This window comes from Physeter macrocephalus, chromosome 2 (genome assembly GCF_002837175.3).
Source record: "Physeter macrocephalus isolate SW-GA chromosome 2, ASM283717v5, whole genome shotgun sequence".
Taxonomy (NCBI): Eukaryota; Metazoa; Chordata; class Mammalia; order Artiodactyla; family Physeteridae; genus Physeter; species Physeter macrocephalus.
In genome coordinates this window covers 104,096,444-104,114,366 of record NC_041215.1, presented here as the reverse complement: position 1 = coordinate 104,114,366, position 17,923 = coordinate 104,096,444, and the positions used below count along the sequence as shown (strand labels likewise).

Here is a 17,923-nt window from a genome sequence, read left to right as displayed (position 1 = left end):
ACGTGGGATCTTCCCGGACCGGGGCACGAACCCGTGTCCCCTGCATCGGCAGGCGGACTCTCAACCACTGCGCCACCAGGGAAGCCCAAGATCTGTATTCTTAATATCAAGCTGTTGTGTTTTTCTTCTTCTCATCCGGTCTAAATCTTTTACCATTATTATAGAAGCTACATCTTAAGTCTTTAATAGTTTCAATCTCTTTTTGAAATACGGCATAAATGACTTAGAATGGGCAAACAGATTGGTTCAGAAGTTAGCAGCTAGACAGGCCAGGATATCAATATATTACCTATTTGCATGTTTAATGCTTTTTGTCAATCAAGAACCACTGAAGCTCTTTCTTATATCCTTTTTGACTTTGGCTACAAAGAGTGTATCTAGAATTGATAACGTTTCAGGGATAACTTGCAAAAATTCTCTGATTTCTCCCCACCATTTTCTTTTAAGCCTAGGTCTGAAATAAAGCATAAATTCAGATCCATTACCTTTTGTTGATTTAGGATGAAAGCTTGGCAATATGTAATCTTAACTCTATTACCACTCAAATAGGAATCCATATACTATTATCTACTATGTTATTAAATATTAGAAACAGTAAAATTTTATTTTTACAAGTTTCCGAATGACATTGCCGCTGATACATGCATTTGGGCACGGTGTCAGGGGAGACCCTGCAAACTCAATCCCCAGTAAGACAGCTCCTTCCCATATACTCTGCAAAGAGTGCTCATCCCACTGGATACAGCTTCCATTTAAATAACTCTTCCCAATGGTAAATGCTATATATCCTCTGCCTTGGAATAAGAGAGAAAGTAAATAATGCTAGCTGGCAAATAATGTCTGAATTTCATTCTCATTATTCTTGCCCCTGAGAGTTACTAGTAAAAGACATTAGGATTATTTTCTGATTATCCATAACAGTGAATAGAGATGGTATGTGAAGTATAAGGACAAATAATCAGGTGTTTTTGTTTACAAGCCATAGATGTGAAACCTTAGATCAGTCATCACAATGCCTGCAAGATAGTCTATAAGCATGATATCTGAAGACATTTGAATGGTTGATTTTCTTATTCAAATGGAAGTTCTGGCATTATGTAAACATACACTGCATATACATAGATTTTTCTACATGTGATAGTATATGTATGTATGTGAGAGAATGAGGATATGGGGAAGACAGAGAAAGAGACACAGCCTGCAGCTATGGAGTGAGGAAGGCTCAAAGGAGACAGCAGCACTTGGGGCAATTTTGTTAAGATGGATCTCAGCCACAATTCCTCTCATTAGACTGGATTAGCTACATCTTCTGGACACATCTACTCCTGCCATTATAGATGTGTGAAATCTGATAGAAAAAGGGTTTTGTTTTTGTTTTGCTTTGATGTCTAGGATTTGGGTGTGCAGCATTTTCTAAAGCTGGAGTGTTATAATCTATAGAGAAATTAGGGAGGAATTCCACAGAGGACAGAAAATTTCTGAGATCTGAGTAAGTGGCAGTACTGAATGGTGAGCTAGATTCATAGGAATAAATATATTTCCTTGGCAATTCCCTTTCTCATTGCTTTGGCGTCTAAGTCAAGGAAGACTCTTCTTTGGTTGTGATGCCAGTAAGATTGATTACAATATTATTTTTTTTTGTGGAAGGAAAAGGCTGGCTGTGAGAGTAGAATGAGGCTATTACAGGCTTCTCACATGGGAAGATAAGATAAAAATAATTTGTAGGGAGCTCTTCTTTGTCCATTTTACTCTTTATTTTCCCCCCTGTGTGCTATCTCTACAGGCAATTCCTTCCAGCTGGATTCCTATGGCCTTTGTACATCAAGGCTTTCCACTGGCTGGTATATAACAGAGAGATTGGGAAATCAGCTACAGCTCCAGTTATGGAAACTAAATGAAAGATTTCAATATAAATAGAAAATAAATCTGATTTGCCTTAAGAATTAAGAATTTAAGTGGCTAGCTAGTTAAATTGGGTTCTATTGATTAAGGACAAACAACGGGGACAAGGTGGACCTTCAGTGTCAAAGGCCCTCCCTGAGTGTCCACACCTCAGATTGGCACTAGCCCTTCCAGAATATTCAGAAGCACACCTCGCCCTGGCATGGCATCACATGCCCATTACCTTTCCTCTGACTCCCTCGCCCCTGGGAAAATGAAACTGTGCTGTGCCCCTATTCTTCTGGGATTCTGTTCTCTGCTATGAACTACATCGGGACAGCCAGATCCACTTAATCTGAATCTTAACTGTTTAACTTAAATAGGTAAGGAACTTTTCCTTTAAGAAACAATATATTGTCACCTCCTCCTAAATGACAGGCCCAGAGTTCAGCAACTTGAAACTCCATCCCTCAAAGCTGCACACCCCCTGGGCTGACCCGAGAAGCCTTTGATGCTGTGAGTAAGTTGACATGTTTGGGGCCAACGGACCTGCTATTTCCTTCTCATCACGCTTGGTCACCATGCTTGATGATCTATCTCTAACATAGCTTGATCTCAAGAGCTTTTAAGTCCATAAGAAAGGTACAACGATCTCTGACTTCTTGGGGAAGAACCTGGTTTCTAATTCCTATTATCACTACAATTGTTCTTAGAACAGACCAATTACTGGGGCCTAACTATTCAAATCCACACATACATGTCCCATGCATATAAATAATCAATAGAAAATGAAGATAGCCAGAAATACAAGTCCTGATATTGGTGCAACATTTTAATAGCTTAGGTATTGTTTGAAATTTTTTCCATAATTACTCCTCAGCTTTCAGTAATAACATTACAAATATACATACACATCATCTAAGTTTTACATATATCCTACAGAAAAATAAAGATCAAGGAAACTGTTGACTGAAATTTTATTTATGAAATCTCAGATTGATCTCTCACCTCAGTTTAGATATATGTTCCATAGTCAAAAACTTATTAGGAAAGATGTCAATCCCAAAGAAGAGCATTTCACCATTTATCTATCACCAATATATCATCTATACACATCTCCAGTGTAAAATTAATAATCCACAACTATGGTTACCATCAAACTGAACTTACTTATGCAAAGATCTTAATATGCATTAATGCTAGTCAGAAAATCTATTAGTTTGTAAAAAAGAGAAATATTCTTTATGAAAAATACACCTGAATAGTGCAAATTCCGGCACATACATTTGTTTCAGTATTTCTAATTAATACAATTCAGAGAAGTTTAATATATACCACAATCCGATCAACTACCAAACTTAGAGTTTAAAAAAGATATGTATATGTTTATATTTCTCATGCAATCATATAAAGTATAAAAAGTTAAAACAGTATATTGAAATGCCAATTGCTTTCTGATTTACCAATCTCCATTTTCCCTCCTGTTTCACTATGTAGACAGTAATAAAGTTTCACTTTTGTTTCTCTGAAACCTATTACTGCTCTTAGACTGACTTTCCTGTTCTCAGGTGTCGTATCACTTTTCTTGAATGGAATTTAGAGAGCCAGAGGAAATACATAAGAAAAAATTTTAAATAATGATTTTTAACAATTTTTTTCAAGGTCATTTATGCAAAGTTTTCCCATGATTTATAAAAAACATAAAAATAGAGAATGCCAGCTGGTATGGGCGGGGAGGTGGAGGCCAGAAAAAAGAAACCTCCTCGGGTCATTTTCTTGCAAAGCCAGATCTGAATGCGGCTGGTCTGAACCAGAATGTCCTGGGAGCGTAAAATACATCCTGGATTTCAAAGGCTTGCTACAGAAAAGGAATGTAAACTGTCTCAATAGATTTTTATGTCAATTGTGTGTTGAAATGATAATATTTGACATGTTGAGTTAAATAAAATATAACATTAAAATTAACTTCACCCATTTCTTTTTACTTTTTTAATGTTACTACTAGAAAATTTTAAATGGCCTATGTTGCTTACATCATACTTCTACTGGAAACTGCCGTCCTACAGCAGCGGCTCTGCTGCTGGGAACTTGTTAGAAATGTAAATTCTCTGCCCCTCTCCAGAAGGACCGGATCGGAAGCTCTGGGAGGGGGGCACAGCAGTCAGTGCTCTAATCCGCCCTCCAGGGCATTCGCAAACCAAACTGTGAGAACCACTGCTTTACAGTCTGTGGCCTGGGAATATGAAGAATGGGCCACTTCCTTGATCCCAATCACCACACACAACAAACAGATTCTCCAGATGCCTAGATAGATAAATGGGTGGGGAGCTAGTTTCGTTAGGGAATGGTCTTTTCACCAACATATTAATAATAATAATAATATGGAGCACTTAGATTGTGCCAGGCACTCTGCTAAGTGCTTGACACATATTTATCCATTTAACCCTCATACCCCCATAAAGTAGAAACTGTGATTATCTTCATTTCATATACGTGAAAGCTGAGGCACAGAGATTCAGGAACCAACCCAGGGTCCCACGGTAAGTGGCAGGGCCAGGACTCAATCCCAGGCAGTCTGAAGCTCTGGAGCCCAGAGCCATTGTGCTGAGAGCACCTCAAAAGCATCATGAACAAGTCATGGGGCTCATTGTATATGAATTGCAGTAAGAACTCTGCAAGGAGGATAAAACCGGTCCCGGGCGCTGCCTTCTCCAGCCGGTCAGGCATGTGATGTATGCTTTGTACATTTTCAGGGCACACGGACTGCAGAGCAAAGCACTAAACTCTCACAGGAATGGGAGGGAATGTACCTGTTACAAAGAGATGGCTGTTTTCCTGCGGCTTCTACCTCAGATGAGAATGTTAGAAGCTTCACTTAGTGGGCCCTCGACCAACAAGCTGTTTTCCTGGTTCTACAACGTTGCCCAGAGGCTCCATGACATTCCAGGGTCTGGAATGTTTAACTACTCCAGAATGTTTAACTACTCCATCTTTCTAAGTTAAAGTAATTAAAGTGTCTCTGTATTTGATTTTGGTACAGCCTAGACAGTGTTGTGATCACATAGATCCTGAGACAGTTCCTCATGGCTGCCTCAGAGAGGAAGAATCGGGACTGATCTTGTGGGGAGGAAGTCAATTAATTACGCGATGTGATTGGAGAAGCAGCAAAACGCCTCTCCGTCAAAACAGAGCGTCCCACAGCCTCCCAGAGAGCCAACTCCTAACCTGGGGAAACTTCTTAAGAGATGTCTACATTTTTACTCAGCTTATGGATTACTACCACCTCTGGAAGAAGGTGCAATTTCACACATTAATTTATTTCATTCTCTACTGCCATCATTTGGCCCTTAGCAGACAGTGTTTCCCATTCTCTGAGAGAATGGGAAACAGGACAGGGAAATTTTGACAGAGAGCTTGGGGAAGCCTGCACATCTGTCTATGTGGGCCACCATTTGTCCTGATGGAACATCTGAGTAAAGGTTCTAGATTGTCAGAGTATAGCATGAGGGCCTCAGGTATTCAGTTGCAAAAAAAGAGATTGGAGTTGTAGGGGAAGAAAAATAAGTTTCCCTCTACCCTTTGAGTTCTTAGCTGGGACCCCTGTAATAAAAGATGAATACGTGAAAAACAAACAGATGTTTATTAACATGTATATCTCACATACACATGGGAGATACTCAGGGAAAAATGAAGAACTCCCCCGAGGTGGCCTAGAATTCAGGATTAAATACCATCTTAACAGGAAAAGCAGAGGGGAGAGTAAATGACTTTTAGGAAAGATGAATGAGCCCTTAGAAGAACAGATGGAGGTATGGTAGCTTGTGACAAAGTCTGCTGAGTGTGGTGTCCATTCTCTAGTCTCCCCTCCTGTGACGAAAGTCAACATCCTCCCTGGCTGGTGAAACTCCCTGGGAGGGAATTTATGACAACTAAGCTCCTTTTGGATGATCTGTCTTTAAGCAGAAAAGGGGAGTTCAGAGAAAGCCTCTTCCTCCATTTGCTGTTTTTCAAGTGCCCACACCTCACAAGAATCAATATGTCAAAGTGGCATATTTGGGGTACCATGTCCTGAGCCACCACTGCCGTATTTTGGTGTGGCATCTTCTCTAGCCTTCAGAGCACAGGACCTCTGTGGTCCTTTTCAGCTCTCAGGTGTTCAAGTCTGTAAGGGCCCTGGGGGCGATGCAAGCACTTAGTAGCCAGGGTAGCTGAAAGCTGAAAATTCACCTTAAAAAAAAAAAAAAAAAAAAAAAAAGACGTGGGTGCTGTCTCCCATGTACTAGGCTATTTCTCTGTAAAGATCACCTTTAAACTGGTCAAGGACTAACTGTCCAGTCCCCTAAGCACAGTCAAGGGCACTTACATGCCAGCTGGAGAGGAAAACAGTGCTCCCTCTATAAAACTGGGACTTTGCCTAAATGTATCAATAACATCATATAGGTTTTCTGTTGCTTAACTCTTCCATTGCCTAATCTTCTCTCTCTTCCATTTTGTGTCCTCTTCCCTTTCACTCCTACCTTAGCTGTTCCTTACCTGGTCTTGTAATTACTGAGGTCTCTCATAATCTAAGTACTTTAGCTCTTTTTTCTGTGGTTTAATTCCCACAGTTTAATAAAGGTTCTTGTGCAGTGCCTTGCTTCTCGGAGGAGAGTTGCTTTAATTATTGGGAATGAAGACACATAAACAGTGAAACAGAGAATAGTGATTGAAATATGAATTTCATATGAAGACTCTGACCGAAACTTTTTTGTTTAATTTGAAGGGGGAAAATAAAATCTCAAGGTTGCATTTTTATTCAAAGACACTTCAGTGTTCTAAACCCACTGTTAGAACAACTTCACTGAAAAGCATTTTAAGGGCAAATGTCAGGGAAAAAAATTTCACATTTAAAAACCCTGTCTCTGCTCCTTTTGAAAAGCAGGGTTAGCCTTTGGTTTAGAAATGTCACTGCCTACTAAGTTCTTTGTGGGGGGAAGAAAGAAAATTGAATGTTCTCTTTAAACAGGTCATTAACAGTCAATACTTACTCGAAAAATCCTGCTTCCAGAGGCAGATAAAAGCTTCCAATCACTTAGGATATCACTTGAGCACATCTAGGGCAAGATGTGCTGATGCAAGTTTCAGACCTTTATGAGAGAATGTCTTGACTCAACAGCCCCGAGTGCTTGTGTAGGAAGCAGAGTCGTCGGGCCTGTGCGCCCTTGGACATGCCGCACACACAGAGTCGGCCCGGAAGAGCGCAACGCACACTTTACTGCAGTCCTGGCTTTGCATTTTCCATTTTAGTACATTTTAGTACATTCATTTTAGTATGAATGAAGATTAACCATTTTTGCATAAAGTGCCAAACCACCTCCCCAAGGCAGCAGAATGCAAATGGGCGGAAAAGAGCAAAGGACAGCTAAAATAAACGTGCAGATCTCAGGCACCGCGAGCACAGGGGGAGGGCACACGGCAGGCTCTATTAGCATTCATCTGCGGCCTGATTTCTCTATTTAATTTGAAATTATTTCATTGCCTAGGTCTCTGACAGCTCGAGAATATAAATAAATGCCTTTTTCTAAAAGTGACCCGATGCTGGCTCCTGGAAGGCTCTGCTTCTGATTGCTGGGCTTTCAAGCAAACATGTGTTTCCATAGAGATGTGGGTGACCCGGGCCCGATGCAAGTACCCACTTGTATCAGCAATTCAATTATGCTCAGTTCTTTTAAGATGCGATGATGTCAGCTCAAGTCTTTAAAACAGGCCTATCCTCAGAGATGCCTCGGGAAAGGTGAAGTGGCCAGCGTTACAAGGTTTGGAAGAATAAATTCCACTCTCTCCAAGCACGCCATAATAGGCTCTCTCCCCACAGATCACACCGCCTTGCCCACCGCCATCCCCTACTGCCCGCCTGCAGAACAAATCCCAAACTCCAGAGGGGGTTAGACAAAAGACTAAGCACAGCTCTCCTTCACACCCCTGAGCACCAAACCACCTCACACCAACTCCCCAAATATTGAAAAGGAAATACCATGCCTTCTCTTTCTTTTTTTCCTTTCCCCCAGCTCTTCAACCAGCTATGGCAATTCCTACACAAAGGGCAATGTTTTTTATTAGTATGTGACAAACATTTACTAAACACCTACAATGTGCTGGGCTCTATGGGGAATGCTGGCAATGGTTACAAAATACCACTTACGCAACTCTTGCTGTATACCCGGCACCTTCCATGTATGAACTCATTTAATTCTCATAAAGACCCTATGAAGTATGTCAGCCCTCATTCTATAGAAAAAGAAATGCCAGCACAGAGAGGTGAGCTACTCAAGTCACACTGCCAGTAAGTGCCTGAGCTGAGATCTGAACTTGGACCTCCTGACTCCAGCGCTCCTGCCCCCAAAGGAGCTTAAACCCTCTGGTGGAGACAGATATACAAGCAAAAACACAGAAAAGAGGAGGTGGGGAAGGAAATCAGCGTGTGGACTCAGGAAATTAGACTAGGAATGGACCTGGTTCAAGGCTCTGGGCAGAGCAATGCTGGTGCTGTGATCTGCCCAGCTGGCCAGTCTCACCCCAGAGACCGGGCTCCCCAAAGGGTTAGAGGTGGGCTCGCAGTTAGACGGCATGGGCTGGAAGCAGAGGCTGTATACTTTTTTAAAGTTTTTACAGCAAATTTTGAAGGAAAACACTGATATTCATGTCCAAAGAAAACATGCACTGTGGTTCTGCACTATAGCTCTGGCCTGGCAAAGAGAAATCCTGACAAAACCTGGCAAACAAAAGCTCTACGTTCACAGCCAACTCTGGGCAAGCGCGCTCATCTGTCATGGAATAAACACCTGGTAAAGGAAGCCACCGTCTCTCCTGAGGATTTTCTGGTTTCAAAAACCTCTGTTCTAAGGAACTCACAATATTCCTGGTTCATTAAGTCAGAACCCTCCTAGTAAACATTGAATGGTTTTCTCAAAGTAGCAGAGCAAGTCAGGTCCCTCCTACTTCCTTGAAACGGCCATCACTGGCACTGGCTGAATCAAAACAGTCTGTGATGTTGTAACTTACAGGCACTGGCGTTTGCTGGGAGAGCAGCGCTAGGGAACCGAGGCAGAAGAGAACTACAGGCAGCCAGCCCCTCTCACGCCTCCTCCCCCCACCCAGTACTACTGTTCCTAAGCCTTTCAACAAAATCCACCTCGACTCACTTGGTAAGGTATCCTGGTGTTCCAAATCAGGGCTTCCAGCGCATGGCTTGACTGCCTTTTCTCGATAGACGATAAGCCCTGTCCCTGAACTGGCCACCTTTATCAACTTGCTTTTACTGCGTCAAGTCATCTCAACAGCGAGGCAGGTGGAGTCAGAGACTGGGGTAGGTAGCAGAATCCTGGGGGTGGCTGAGGCCACCTGAGGCTCGGAGGGACTCACCTACTTCGAAAATACTTGTTTCCTTTTTGTAAAACTGCCCTGTGCTTTTGCCTTCAGGCCCCTGGTAGCGAATGCCCAGTTCTTCATTCTTCTCCTCTTGGGGAACGCATAGCTGTAAGACTGAACTTGCGAACTTTACACGGACTGCCCCGGAGGCTAAGAGACAGTATGGGCTGGGACCGCAGTCATCGTTCCAAAGGTCAGTTGCTGAGAATGGGAGTCAGCTAAGGGCTTCTAATCTTCCAGTGACAGCAGTACAGGCAGATCAATCAATTAGCAAACATTCCTAGCACTGCATCCTGAGCCTTTCTCTCTCCCCTCCCCATTCTAAAACCTGTTCCTGGTTCTAGACCTAACCAGAGGCATCTGCTGGCTAATTTTACACTAAATGAATAATGTACTACTGTGTCCAGGGGTATATACATTTTATTAGGGGTCATGCCCTCACCCAAAGGAATGAAGTTTTCATGATGAATTTCACCAGGGAAAAGCTAGTGTGAGGACCACGGGAGGAGGGGTAACCATTGGGGGGCAGGATGGAGAAGGCCTGTCAGGCCTGCGCCACCTACAGGCACCTTAGTCCTATCTATGTTTGTTTGCTGGTTTGATACTTTAAAAAAATTAACTCGTAAATTCAACATGTTCTTAGAAAGGCACTATTTCTCTTTAGGGTCACGCCTCTCACCCACCATCTTGCTCACTGCCCACAGGCAGTCAGCCCGGGAGCCCCTATAGCTAGCCCTGTGGCAGAGACATCTGCATTCATTATTGTGCCTCTGTCACCACCACACAGGATCTTGGGCCCCCAAATGATCGCAAACAGGAAACACTGCCCATTTCTGCTATTCAGATTCTTCCTTATCCTCTTATGATAGAAAATAAGTAATTACAATTTGCCAAGTTTGAATCTCAAGTCTGCCTCTTACTGGTTTTGGGATTTGAGCAAGTTATTCAACCTCTCTACATCTTCATTTCCTCATAGGTAAACTGAGAATGATTATAGTAACTACCTCATGGGGTAGTAATTTGGATGAAATGAGTTCATATTTGTAAAGTGATTAGAACAGTGCTTAGCACACATTACGTGCTATAAAATAAATATAAATAAATAATCTCATTCAATTTCTCCATAGCTTATGTGGTTGCTTTCCCCTCCATCCTCATTTTGCAGGTGAGAAACTAAGGCGGAAGAAGTTATGGTCATGCATCTAGCCAGTGATGGAACAACCTTCTGACCACAAGTTGCCCTCATCTGGATACACCTTTCCCTCACCATGGACAATGCCACCTTAAGGGAAGCCTAGGGCAATTCTAGAGAGGTGTGGGTAGCAGTCCAAGGCTGAGGCCTGACTGCAGCACTGCTGAGAGGGATAGAGACTTCCAGGGCTCAGTGTCTACAGGGTCATTTGTTTACCATGTTCTTAAAATTTCAGCACAGGCAAAAGTGAATCCAAGACTATAATACCTCTTCCTTGTAGAATGGCTCAGAAACCCACACCAGATCACGGTTTCCTGTCTTGTGGCTACCAGATGTGGTCAGTGCTCTAGTGACCAAGTTCACATCTAAGGTACTTGTCTTTAGAAGACAATAAGCAGTTATAACATGGAAAGAACAAAGTTCAAATAAAGTCTTAGAGCTAATAACAGAACAGCCTAAAAATTACAAAATCTCCTTTCATACGTGCTGATTTCAGGTAATTGTATCAAGATGGATAAAAGAGAGAATTAACATGATTTTAATGCCCTTGAATTTATTCTAATGCAATCACAGATAATAAAACTCATTTGGACCATTTCATGATATGGTCAAAATCCTAGAGGTCATATTCACTGCCTTAGTGAATTTTATTTCTAACTATATATAACTATATTTTATTTCTAACTATAATAAAAGAATAGAAATTTGTCACCTGAAATATATGCTGTTTGGGGGAAATTAATAACTGTTTTTAAAGTGCTTCAAATATATGAGATATTAATAGATTTAATGAATAACAAAAAGAATTTCTTCCTTTTAAAAAGACTGTCTCGGGGCTTCCCTGGTGGCGCAGTGGTTGAGAGTCCGCCTGCCGATGCAGGGGACACGGGTTCGTGCCCCGGTCCGGGAAGATCCCACATGCCGCTGAGCGGCTGGACCCGTGGGCCATGGTCGCTGGGCCTGCGCGTCCGCAGCCTGTGCTCCGCAACGGGAGTGGCCACAGCAGTGAGAGGTCCGCGTACAGCAAAAAAAATAATAAAATAAAAAAATTAATAAATAAAAAGACTGTCTCCGATCAATTCCACTTCTCGATTTCCTTTTCCAAAGTACCTAGGAGAGTGCCTTTGACCTTTTAAATGTTCAATAAAGACATGTGGAAAAAGAGTGAATGTCCTCTCATTTTATTTTTCCTTTCTTGGTTTCAGTGAGTCTTCAATAATTTATTCCCCAGGTTTCAACATCTAGTACTGGAGTATCACTTTAAATGCCACCATTAAAACCAGCATTGTTGGCGCTTCCCTGGTGGCGCAGTGGTTGAGAATCTGCCTGCTAATGCAGGGGACACAGGTTCGAGCTCTGGTCTGGGAAGATCCCACAAGCCGCGGAGCAACTAGGCCCGTGAGCCACAACTACTGAGCCTGCGCGTCTGGAGCCTGTGCTCCACAACAAAAGGCCGCGATAGTGAGAGGCCCGGTGCACCGCGATGAAGAGTGGCCCCCGCTTGCCACAACTAGAGAAAGCCCTCGCACAGAAATTAAGACCCAACACAGCCCTTAATTAATTAATTAATTTTTAAAACAAAAAAAAACAGCATTGTCAAATGCTGCTCTAGCCACATCGCTTTACACACCCTCCAATCCACTCCTTCTCCTCCTCCCCACATATCTCCAACCCAGTAGTGTTTCAGTCATTCTCAGAGTCAAGGTCGAATCATGAGCGCTGAAGCCCTCTACATCTTCCTGTATTGGACCCCATGTAGCCCATGTCTTTAACCAGGTAACTTCCCCAACATCTCCTACTTATTTTATTTCTTAACTCAGAGCCTCGTATTCGGGATAATCAGGTCACTAGGCTAGCCCTCTAGTTCCCCTGCACTAAAGCCTATGCTCTGTCTAAAAGATAGGCCGAAAATTTATCTTTTCTGTGGAATATGAGGGGAAAAAAGTGGTTTCCAACCCAATGCTAAACACATTTAACCACTAACCTCACCAATATATACCCTGTAACTCTACCTACAGATAGGGATTTTTATTGCTGTTGACACCCTTAGGTACTCTATGGGTTCTCTGTAAACCTTCTCACGACCTGTCTCCTTATCCCTTTAGTTTACAGCAATCAAAGGCCTGCCTGAAAGCATACACCTTGCTCTGAGTCCCAGCCTGACCTATGGCTCAACTCACATTGGGGGAAGTTTGGAAGGTACCAAAGGCTTATAATGGTCTATAAGCCATAGCAATATGTAGTTTAATCTCTTCCAAATCATTTCTCTAAAGATTGAATGAATCGAAACTGGTTTTTGTACAATAGTTCAAATATTGTACAGGTCTCTCAATTAAATATAATACCATATATTATTTCCCTTTGGAAGACTTTCTGTTAGTCATCCAATCTCCTTTAAAGCAATTTTGAGGTGTAAATGTATTAGGTTTTGATCACTTGTCTGATGAAAAACATCCATCTCTCACAGCCTTGATTCCATTTATACCCATTCTTGGCAGACCGATAGAGACAAGCAATCAGGGTTGTCTGGTTTTTTACACTAATATTAAAAATTTCGTTACCTAGCTGTAGAACACGTCCTTTGAGTGTGCTTTCCATAGGTGGACACTGCATGTGCAGGGGTGTCCCTGTGTGTGTCCCTGTAGGAAATAAGACTCATGCCTATTCTTGATGCGTGTATATTGTGGGGCATGGGGGATGTCAGAGCCAAGAGAAATAAGAATCTTAAATCATTCTGAAATGACTACAACCATGTTTATAAAAGGGGCTTCTCGATGGGTAAGATGGCTTTAGTTCAGGTGGGTTAATCAGAGAAGGCTTCTAGGAGGAGGTGTTCTTTTGCACTGCATTGAGGCAGTATTGCCAATGATGGGAATGGCATTTCAGGTAAGAGAAAGAGCAAAACTGAAACCTCTCTGGTGGAAACAAGTAAGTCATGCATGAGATCAGAAAGAAAACCCACCTGCATAGTGAACAGAAGTCATTCAACAAATATTTACTGGGAGTCCACTATGTACCTTGACTAGGTGCAATGTGTTTCACTAATTGCAATGCAGTGTAATTTTAAGATCGGCTCCTGAGGGAGATAAGATTAGCAGGCAGTAAGTAATTAGATGACATCAGAAGGCAGTATGTGAAAAGGTGTTAATGGTTTGGTTTCAATTATACACTTGTCCTGTTCATAATACAGCAAAGAGTTAACATCCTTCTTTAGTTTTCCTTTTAGCGAATGCGAGAGTTTCTGCTCAACCGAACCCCACACCCACTCCCCATCCCACCACACTGTCATTTTTGGTTACAAGGTTCTGAAACCAGACCCTATTTTCTCTGTTATTCTTGACATGCTGAATCAAACACTGGAGATTTTTTTTTGTCTTTTTAGCTATTTTAACATAATTCTTTGTCCTTACAGTTTTATAAAAACATAAGCTTTAATCTGACCAATATTAAAGGCCCAAAACAATAAAAGCTATGAAGCTGAGTTTCACTTAGCTCTAGGAGAGAAACTCATAAATTACATTAAAGACTTCATTTGATTTTATTTTTTACCCGGAAGATGACCAACAGAGCTAATACTATATAATTTACCAAACTCAGTCTTGAAAAAGAGATAACCAGACACTGAAAAGACATTCCTATTGTTTTACTAAATGCTTCTTTAAAAACAAGGAAGTCTTAAAGAGGAAAAATGTCTTTGAAAATTAATCTACTTAAAAAAAAAAATCTATTTCTGAATGGCTACCAGCCAGACTTAACTTGGTTTCATTTTTCATTTCAAGCTTTCAAACAATATCTGACTAGGCAGAATGAGACCTCTCTAGATACCTCATGGAAGAATGGTGTAAGGACTGAAGAAACACTACAAAGACGACCTAATGGTCACAGTTTTACTTTAGTTTTCAAAAAATCCTGAAGCTACGCTGCATGATGGGAAAAAGTAAATTTAGCTATGGCAAAGCATTCCACTTCTTCAAACCTGTGAATAATCAGTCTCTTGCTTTACAAAGACTTCTCACATCTGAAAACACTGCCATGCCTTTAGTAAGAACTATCCTCTACTGAACACATTCATTCACTTATCCATTCATTCATTCATTCAGTATTCACTTAGCAAACACCTCTGAGCACCTCCTCTGTGCCAGGCACTGGCCTACATGATGGGGCTACAACAGTGAACCAAATGAAACCCCCTCGGGCACCACGCTGGATGATTTTATCTCTTTATGCCTATTTCCCTGAGTCCTCAGGATGCTCCTGCAAGGTAGGCATTATTATCGCCTTTTTCTAGATGAGGGAACTAAGCGTACAGACGTTAAGGCCAAGATCCCAGAGCCAGTCAACAGCAAGGAGGGGACTCAACCTCTGGGACTGACTCCCAAGCTTGTGCTTATTCCACTAGTCTGCTGCCATTATTTTGGTTCAATGAAAATAAAGGGAATCGTCTGAAAATTATTTAGTGTGTTCATTCCAAATTAGAAACCTTAGTATTCCCTAGAATTAGAATAAAAAATGTAAAGCTGACTTGGTTAAAAAAGAAAGTCAAATGGGGTGGAAAATTATCAATGGGAAGAAGAACAATGTTTTTAAATTTTGCTCTAAGATTGCATTTTGTTGATAATCACACTGTACATCGGTCATAATGAGCCTATATTAAATGAAACTCCCAAGACTTCCTCATTTGATCTATTAGTAAGTCCCATCTCCCCAGTCTTTACTTTTGCAGTTGAGTTATTTGGAACTTAAGTGTATGAGTTTATATTTGACTCAAATTAATTTTATCTTTATTCATTTGGCTAATTTTTCCAGTGTATTAGTTTCTTTTTTCTTTTTTTGGATACCAAATCTATAACCTTACAATTTTACCTATACATATTACTTTGGTCATCCACAATTTAATGGATATCATTTATGTAACTTATGCCACTAATTAAACAGTCTGGGCTTGAATGTCAGCTCTGCCATCTAAGAATGGTGTGACCTTGAGGAAGTTACCTCAACCCTCTGTGTTACTCATTTGTAAAGTGGAGATAAATATAGCAACGGCATAGGGATTGTTGTAAGGATTAGGTCCCATTGTTTATTTTTGTTTTTATTTCCATTACTCTAGGAGGTGGATCAAAAAAGATCTTGCTGTGATTTATGTCAAAGAGTGTTCTTCCTATGTTTTCCTCTAAGAGTTTTATAGTGCTGTCTTTTCTCCATTGTATATCCTTGCCTCCTTCATCATAGATTAGTTGACCATAGGTGTGTGGGTTTATCTCTGGGCTTTCTATCCTGTTCCATTGATCTATATTTCTGTTTTTGTGCCAGTACCATATTGTCTTGATAACTGTAGCTTTATAGTATAGTCTGAAATCAGGGAGTCTGATTCTTCGAGCTCCATTTTTTTCCCTCAAGATTGCTTTGGCTATTCAGGGTCTTTTGTGTCTCCATACAAATTTTAAGATTTTTTTGTTCTAGTTCTGTAAAAAATTCCATTGGCAATTTGATAGAGATTGATTGAATCTGTAGATTACTTTGGGTAGTATAGTCATTTTCACAATATCGATTCTTCCAATCCAAGAACATGGTGTATCTCTCCATCTGCTTGTGTCATCTTTGATTTCTTTCATCACTGTCTTATAGTTTTCTGTATACAGGGCTTTTGTCTCCCTAGGTAGGTTTATTCCTAGGTATTTTATTCTTTTTGTTGCAGTGGTAAATGGGAGTGTTTCCTTAATTTCTCTTTCTGATCTTTTGTTTTTAGTGTACAGGAATGAAAGAGATTTCTGTGCATTGATTTTGTATCCTGCAACTTTACCAAATTCAATGATTAGCCCTAGTAGTTTTCTGGTGGCATCTTTAGGATTCTCTATGTATAGTATCATGTCATCTGCAAACAGTGACAGTTTTACTTCTTCTTTTCCAATTTGTATTCCTTTTGTTTCTTTTTCTTCTCTGATTGCCGTAGCTAGGACTTCCAAAACTATGTTGAATAATAGTGGCGAGAGTGCACATCCTTGTCTTGTTCCTGATCTTAGAGGAAATGCTTTCAGTTTTTCACCATTGAGAATGATGTTTGCTGTGGGTCTGTCATATATGGCCTTTATTATGTTGAGGTAGGTTCCCTCTATGCCCACTTTCTGGAGAGTTTTTACCATAAATGAGTGTTGAATTGTGTCAAAAGCTTTTTCTGCATCTATTGAGATGATCATATGGTTTTTCTTCTTCAATTTAATATGGCGTGTCACATTGATTGATTTGCGTATATTGAAGAATCCTTGCATCCCTGGGATCAATCCCACTTGATCATGGTGTATGATCCTTTTAATGTGTTGTTGGATTCTGTTTGCTAGTATTTTGTTGAGGATTTTTGCATCTATATTCGTCAGTGAAACTGGTCTGTAATTTTTTTTTTTTTTGGTGGTACGTGAGCCTCTCACCACTGCAGCCTCTCCCGTTGTGGGGCACAGGCTCCGGACACGCAGGCTCAGCGGCCATGGCCCACGGGCCCAGCCGCTTCGCAGCATGTGGGATCCTTCCAGAACAGGGCACAAACCCGCGTCCCCTGCATCAGCAGGCAGACTCCCAACCACTGTGCCACCAGGGAAGCCCAGTAATTTTTTTTTTATAGTATCTTTGTCTGGTTTTGATATTAGGGTGATGGTGGCCTCATACAATGAGTTTGGGAGAGTTCCTTCCTCTGCAATTTTTTGGAAGAGTTTGGGAAGGATAGGTGTTAGCTCATCTCTAAATGTTTGATAGAATTCACCGATCTTTATTATTTCTTTCATTCTACTAACTTTGGGTTTTGTTTGTTTTTCTTTCTCTAGTTCCTTTAGGTGTAAGGTTAGATTGTTTATTTGAGATTTTTCTTGTTTCTTGAGGTAGGCATGTATTGCTATAAACTTTCCTCTTAGAACTGCTTTTGCTTCATCCCATACGTTTTGGATTATCGTGTTTTTGTTGTCATTTGTCTCTAGGTAGTTTTTGATTTCCTCTTTGATTTCTTCAGTGATCTCTTGGTTATTTAGTAATGTATTGTTTAGTCTCCATGTGTTTGTGTTTTTTACATTTTTTTCCCTGTAATTGATTTCTAATCTCATAGCATTGTGGTCAGAAAAGATGCTTGATATGATTTCAATTTTCTTAAATTTACCGAGGCTTGATTTGTGACCCAAGATGTGATCTATCCGGAGAATGTTCCATGTGCACTTGAGAAGAAAGCATAGGCTGCTATATTTATAATTGTTATATCTTCTTCTAGGATTGATCCTTTGATCATTATGTAGTGTCTTTCCTTGTCTCTTGTAACATTCTTTATTTTAAAGTCTATTTTATCTGATATGATATTGCTACTCCAGTTTTCTTGTGACTTCCATTTGCATGGAATATCTTTTTCCATCCCCTCACTTTCAGTCTGTATGTGTCCCTAGGTCTGAAGTGGGTCTCTTGTAGACAGCA

The 17,923-nt window shown here is 40.8% G+C and overlaps 1 protein-coding gene and 1 long non-coding RNA gene across 4 annotated transcripts in view; one reads left to right on the top strand and one right to left on the bottom strand.

Moving 5' to 3' along the window:
• SPATS2L (spermatogenesis associated serine rich 2 like) overlaps window positions 1-17,923 on the bottom strand; it is a 176,737-nt gene that overhangs the window by 91,619 nt on the left and 67,195 nt on the right. The window lies entirely within an intron of this gene.
• LOC102987383 (uncharacterized) lies at window positions 9,012-11,006 on the top strand. Its single transcript, XR_449126.3, has 3 exons — window positions 9,012-9,226; window positions 9,340-9,481; window positions 10,454-11,006. It is a non-coding gene; the product is annotated as an uncharacterized lncRNA (long non-coding RNA).